Below are 6915 nucleotides of genomic sequence, written 5' to 3'. Positions count from 1 at the left end.
GAACAGAAACCCGTCGCCGTCGTCGGCTTTGCTCTGAAACCGTTTGGTTTCATGGATTGATATTCTGAATGTTCCTCCTTTACTTTTTAAACATTCTGTCCAACATCTGTCCACCCACCACTCTACTGTCTTCCTACAGCAACTGTTGCTAGGCAACAGATCATGGCTACTTTAGGACGTTAGTATTTACATAAAAATATGCATCATCTGATGAATAATGATACTCTCACTGTTCCATTAATCCGCTGGACCTGGATACTTTTGACCAGTGGGGCTTTGATTATGTTCCCCCTGGAAATGCAAGATTCACCAGCAGTTGAACTCTATACTGGTAATTATGACGGGTTTTATGAGATGTGGCAACATCCAGAAATTCCCCAAACACTCACTAGTTCAAAAACTGAAATTGTTGAGGCAGACTATAAGCCTTTTTATGAACTCTGGAACTTCGAAGAAATTCCCCAAAAGCCATATAGTGGACAAGATCTAACTGTACATACGGCTTCATGTCTGTCTGAGGTCTGTGGTCGGGGCTCAGGTCCGACCTAATAACACACAGCACGCGAGTGCGTAACAGAAGAACCCGCTTCATTATGTGGAATGCAGACTGTGAGCTGCACGTGAGGCATCACCTCCCGACCAGTGATCAGCTCTGCTCATTCTCTGCCTTCCTTCGCTTCATGCACCGGCTACAACGAGTGTGTGACCGGTGACTGAAGTCCTTTAACTGTAATACACTGTAGCCTGAATGTTTAGTGTGTGGCGCTTGATGAGACACAGAAGCTGATTTCGTCTGATTTAGTCTGATTCCGTCTGATTCCGTCTGATTCAGTCTGATTCCGTTTGATTCAGTCTGATTCAGTCTGATTCCGTCTGATTCCGTCTGATTCCGTCTGATTCAGTCTGATTCCGTTTGATTCAGTCTGATTCAGTCTGATTCCGTCAGATTCCGTCAGATTCAGTCTGATTCCGTTTGATTCAGTCTGATTCAGTCTGATTCCGTCTGATTCAGTCTGATTCCCTCTGATTCCGTCTGATTCAGGCTGATTCCGTCTGATTCAGTCTGATTCAGTCTGATTCAGTCTGATTCCGTTTGATTCAGTCTGATTCAGTCTGATCCTGTCTGATTCAGTCTGATTCCATCTGATTCAGTCTGATTCCTTCTGATTCCCTCTGATTCCGTCTGATTCAGTCTGATTCCGTCTGATTCTGTCTGATTCAGTCTGATTCTGTTTGGTTCAGTCTGATTCCATCTGATTCAGTCTGATTCTGTTTGATTCCGTCTGATTCAGTCTGATTCCGTCTGATTCCGTCAGATTCCGTCTGATTCAGTCTGATTCCGTCTGATTCAGTCTGATTCCGTTTGATTCAGTCTGATTCAGTCTGATTCAGTCTGATTCAGTCTGATTCCGTCTGATTCCGTCTGATTCAGTCTGATTCTGTTTGATTCAGTCTGATTCAGTCTGATTCAGTCTGATTCCGTCTGATTCAGTCTGATTCAGTCTGATTCCGTTTGATTCAGTCTGATTCAGTCTGATCCTGTCTGATTCAGTCTGATTCCATCTGATTCAGTCTGATTCCGTCTGATTCCATCTGATTCCGTCTGATTCAGTCTGATTCCGTCTGATTCCGTCTGATTCTGTTTGGTTAAGTCTGATTCCATCTGATTCAGTCTGATTCCGTCTGATTCCCTCTGATTCCGTCTGATTCAGTCTGATTCCGTCTGATTCCGTCTGATTCTGTTTGATTCAGTCTGATTCCGTCTGATTCCGTCTGATTCAGTCTGATTCAGTCTTATTCTGTTTGATTCAGTCTGATTCAGTCTGATTCAGTCTGATTCTGTCTGATTCCGTTTGATTCAGTCTGATTCAGTCTGATCCTGTCTGATTCCGTCAGATCCCGTCTGATTCAGTCTGATTCTGTCTGATTCAGTCTGATTCCGTTTGATTCAGTCTGATTCAGTCTGATTCAGTCTGATTCAGTCTGATTCCGTCTGATTCCGTCTGATTCAGTCTGATTCTGTTTGATTCAGTCTGATTCAGTCTGATTCCGTCTGATTCAGTCTGATTCAGTCTGATTCAGTCTGATTCCGTTTGATTCAGTCTGATTCCATCTGATTCAGTCTGATTCCTTCTGATTCCCTCTGATTCCATCTGATTCAGTCTGATTCCGTCTGATTCTGTCTGATTCAGTCTGATTCTGTTTGGTTCAGTCTGATTCCATCTGATTCAGTCTGATTCTGTTTGGTTCAGTCTGATTCAGTCTGATTCTGTCTGATTCCGTTTGATTCAGTCTGATTCAGTCTGATCCTGTCTGATTTCGTCAGATTCCGTCTGATTCAGTCTGATTCCGTCTGATTCAGTCTGATTCCGTTTGATTCAGTCTGATTCAGTCTGATTCCGTTTGATTCAGTCTGATTCAGTCTGATTCAGTCTGATCCTGTCTGATTCCGTCAGATTCCGTCTGATTCAGTCTGATTCTGTTTGATTCAGTCTGATTCCGTTTGATTCAGTCTGATTCAGTTTGATTCAGTCTGATTCAGTCTGATTCCATTTGATTCAGTCTGATTCAGTCTGATCCTGTCTGATTCAGTCTGATTCCATCTGATTCAGTCTGATTCCTTCTGATTCCCTCTGATTCCATCTGATTCAGTCTGATTCCGTCTGATTCTGTCTGATTCAGTCTGATTCTGTTTGGTTCAGTCTGATTCCATCTGATTCAGTCTGATTCTGTTTGGTTCAGTCTGATTCAGTCTGATTCTGTCTGATTCCGTTTGATTCAGTCTGATTCAGTCTGATCCTGTCTGATTCCGTCAGATTCCGTCTGATTCAGTCTGATTCCGTCTGATTCAGTCTGATTCCGTTTGATTCAGTCTGATTCCGTCTGATTCTGTCTGATTCTGTTTGGTTCAGTCTGATTCCGTCTGATTCAGTCTGATTCCGTTTGATTCAGTCTGATTCAGTCTGATCCTGTCTGATTCAGTCTGATTCCATCTGATTCAGTCTGATTCCGTCTGATTCCATCTGATTCCGTCTGATTCAGTCTGATTCCGTCTGATTCCGTCTGATTCAGTCTGATTCTGTTTGGTTAAGTCTGATTCCATCTGATTCAGTCTGATTCTGTTTGATTCAGTCTGATTCAGTCTGATTCTGTCTGATTCCGTTTGATTCAGTCTGATTCAGTCTGATCCTGTCTGATTCCGTCAGATTCCGTCTGATTCAGTCTGATTCCATCTGATTCAGTCTGATTCCGTTTGATTCAGTCTGATTCAGTCTGATTCAGTCTGATTCGGTCTGATTCCGTCTGATTCCATCTGATTCAGTCTGATTCTGTTTGATTCAGTCTGATTCAGTCTGATTCAGTCTGATTCCGTCTGATTCAGTCTGATTCAGTCTGATTCCGTTTGATTCAGTCTGATTCAGTCTGATCCTGTCTGATTCAGTCTGATTCCATCTGATTCAGTCTGATTCCGTCTGATTCCATCTGATTCCGTCTGATTCAGTCTGATTCCGTCTGATTCCGTCTGATTCTGTTTGGTTAAGTCTGATTCCATCTGATTCAGTCTGATTCCGTCTGATTCCCTCTGATTCCGTCTGATTCAGTCTGATTCCGTCTGATTCCGTCTGATTCTGTTTGATTCAGTCTGATTCCGTCTGATTCCGTCTGATTCAGTCTGATTCAGTCTTATTCTGTTTGATTCAGTCTGATTCAGTCTGATTCAGTCTGATTCTGTCTGATTCCGTTTGATTCAGTCTGATTCAGTCTGATCCTGTCTGATTCCGTCAGATCCCGTCTGATTCAGTCTGATTCTGTCTGATTCAGTCTGATTCCGTTTGATTCAGTCTGATTCAGTCTGATTCAGTCTGATTCAGTCTGATTCCGTCTGATTCCGTCTGATTCAGTCTGATTCTGTTTGATTCAGTCTGATTCAGTCTGATTCCGTCTGATTCCGTCTGATTCAGTCTGATTCAGTCTGATTCCGTTTGATTCAGTCTGATTCAGTCTGATCCTGTCTGATTCAGTCTGATTCCATCTTATTCAGTCTGATTCCTTCTGATTCCCTCTGATTCCATCTGATTCAGTCTGATTCCGTCTGATTCTGTCTGATTCAATCTGATTCTGTTTGGTTCAGTCTGATTCCATCTGATTCAGTCTGATTCTGTTTGGTTCAGTCTGATTCAGTCTGATTCTGTCTGATTCCGTTTGATTCAGTCTGATTCAGTCTGATCCTGTCTGATTCCGTCAGATTCCGTCTGATTCAGTCTGATTCCGTCTGATTCAGTCTGATTCCGTTTGATTCAGTCTGATTCAGTCTGATTCTGTCGGATTCCGTTTGATTCAGTCTGATTCAGTCTGATCCTGTCTGATTCCGTCAGATTCCGTCTGATTCAGTCTGATTCCGTCTGATTCAGTCTGATTCCGTTTGATTCAGTCTGATTCAGTCTGATTCAGTCTGATTCAGTCTGATTCCGTCTGATTCCGTCTGATTCAGTCTGATTCTGTTTGATTCAGTCTGATTCAGTCTGATTCTGTCTGATTCAGTTTGATTCAGTCTGATTCAGTCTGATTCCATTTGATTCAGTCTGATTCAGTCTGATCCTGTCTGATTCAGTCTGATTCCATCTGATTCAGTCTGATTCCTTCTGATTCCCTCTGATTCCATCTGATTCAGTCTGATTCCGTCTGATTCTGTCTGATTCAGTCTGATTCTGTTTGGTTCAGTCTGATTCCATCTGATTCAGTCTGATTCTGTTTGGTTCAGTCTGATTCAGTCTGATTCTGTCTGATTCCGTTTGATTCAGTCTGATTCAGTCTGATCCTGTCTGATTCCGTCAGATTCCGTCTGATTCAGTCTGATTCCGTCTGATTCAGTCTGATTCCGTTTGATTCAGTCTGATTCCGTCTGATTCTGTCTGATTCTGTTTGGTTCAGTCTGATTCCATCTGATTCAGTCTGATTCTGTTTGATTCAGTCTGATTCAGTCTGATTCTGTCTGATTCCGTTTGATTCAGTCTGATTCAGTCTGATCCTGTCTGATTCCGTCAGATTCCGTCTGATTCCGTCTGATTCCGTCTGATTCAGTCTGATTCCGTTTGATTCAGTCTGATTCAGTCTGATTCAGTCTGATTCAGTCTGATTCCGTCTGATTCCGTCTGATTCAGTCTGATTCTGTTTGATTCAGTCTGATTCAGTCTGATTCAGTCTGATTCCGTCTGATTCAGTCTGATTCAGTCTGATTCCGTTTGATTCAGTCTGATTCAGTCTGATCCTGTCTGATTCAGTCTGATTCCATCTGATTCAGTCTGATTCCGTCTGATTCCATCTGATTCCGTCTGATTCAGTCTGATTCCGTCTGATTACGTCTGATTCAGTCTGATTCTGTTTGGTTAAGTCTGATTCCATCTGATTCAGTCTGATTCTGTTTGATTCAGTCTGATTCAGTCTGATTCTGTCTGATTCCGTTTGATTCAGTCTGATTCAGTCTGATCCTGTCTGATTCCGTCAGATTCCGTCTGATTCAGTCTGATTCCATCTGATTCAGTCTGATTCCGTTTGATTCAGTCTGATTCAGTCTGATTCAGTCTGATTCCGTCCTTTGGATCATTTTCATCTTCTTTAAATCGGGGCCCTACTTCATTCATAGAGTCTCTAGTGGCTGTTTGTGTTACTCACTCTAGTATTTTACTTCTGAAACTTTTCATTCTGTGATGTTTCTGTCTCAAAGCAGTGATGTTAATCCCTCAGAAGGACTCTAAGTGCTGAGTCACCGGTCCGGCTCTAACCCAGCGTTTGACCTATGGGTGGACAGTTTTCCCGACCGACGCTGGCATTTATCAGGGATGTGAGAGCAGAAGTGTTGATCGATATTTCATTTTGGCTTCGCTGCCATAACGACATAAACAATGGTGAGGATCTGCCGGTCGCGGCCGCTGGATTCATCTCCCAGGTCTGAGGTGCCAGGATGAAGCAGCGGCAGTCGTCTGAGCAGCAGCTCGTCAGAGCAGCAGAAAAGGGCAGCGCGTCTGCAGCAGAGGCGACCACACGCGGATGCTCTGCTCCCACGTCTGCGCAGACGCTCGGCTGCTTCCTCTCAGAGCCGCACGACTGCTTTTCTGCTGCTCACGGAGACCGAGTGGAAATGCTTTGAATCCCGGACAGTTATTAACGTGTGTGAGGAAAACGCCAAACGTTTTACGGATAGTTTAGCTTTAATAAGCTTCGTTTTTACACTAACGTTTCTCCTTTTTCTAACTTAACGTGTGTTTCTTATCACAAAATGGCTTTTTATAATAACTAACGCTGTGTCCAAACGACTGGTGGAAGAAATGCCAGAATATTAATGCATGAAACAGAAGAAGACCTTAAAGACTGGTTTCAGCCTTTACGTGCGTGTTTACAGCTGCAGATTCAACATTCTCTGTTCACCGCTGATTCCGCTGAATATCAATTTATCAAAATCAATTCACCAGACCACGAAATCTGGCTTGTTACAGCGTTCTATAGTTTATTTAACATGAAACATGGTCTGTTGGTTTGCAAACAACGCACCAATGAATAACTTAGTTCCACAGAAACATCTGCCTTTTTAAATATTTGTAAAGGAACAAGAAGTAAAGAAGGACATGCATAAAACAAGTGTAGTACAATATCTAGAGCATGAAATATTGACGTTGTTCTCTTGTCTCTCCCTCATCACTTGAGAAGTCCTAAATAAATAAAGCTATTATTTATTTTCCTTATCAGATGAGGCTCAGCTTGTCATATTTGCCTGCGAGTGTTGTTTGAAGTAACAAGCACCCAACACTGCCACAGATTAGAGGAAACAGATGTCTCCTTCCACTGGAAGGGCAACGCTTCCTGACAACATGTTGTTTCCTCTTGTTTCTGGATCTGCATCACATCTCTCAGCTTTTC

This window comes from Betta splendens, chromosome 3, assembly GCF_900634795.4.
Source record: "Betta splendens chromosome 3, fBetSpl5.4, whole genome shotgun sequence".
In the NCBI taxonomy this organism is placed as follows: Eukaryota; Metazoa; Chordata; class Actinopteri; order Anabantiformes; family Osphronemidae; genus Betta; species Betta splendens.
This window is presented reverse-complemented; position numbering follows the sequence as displayed.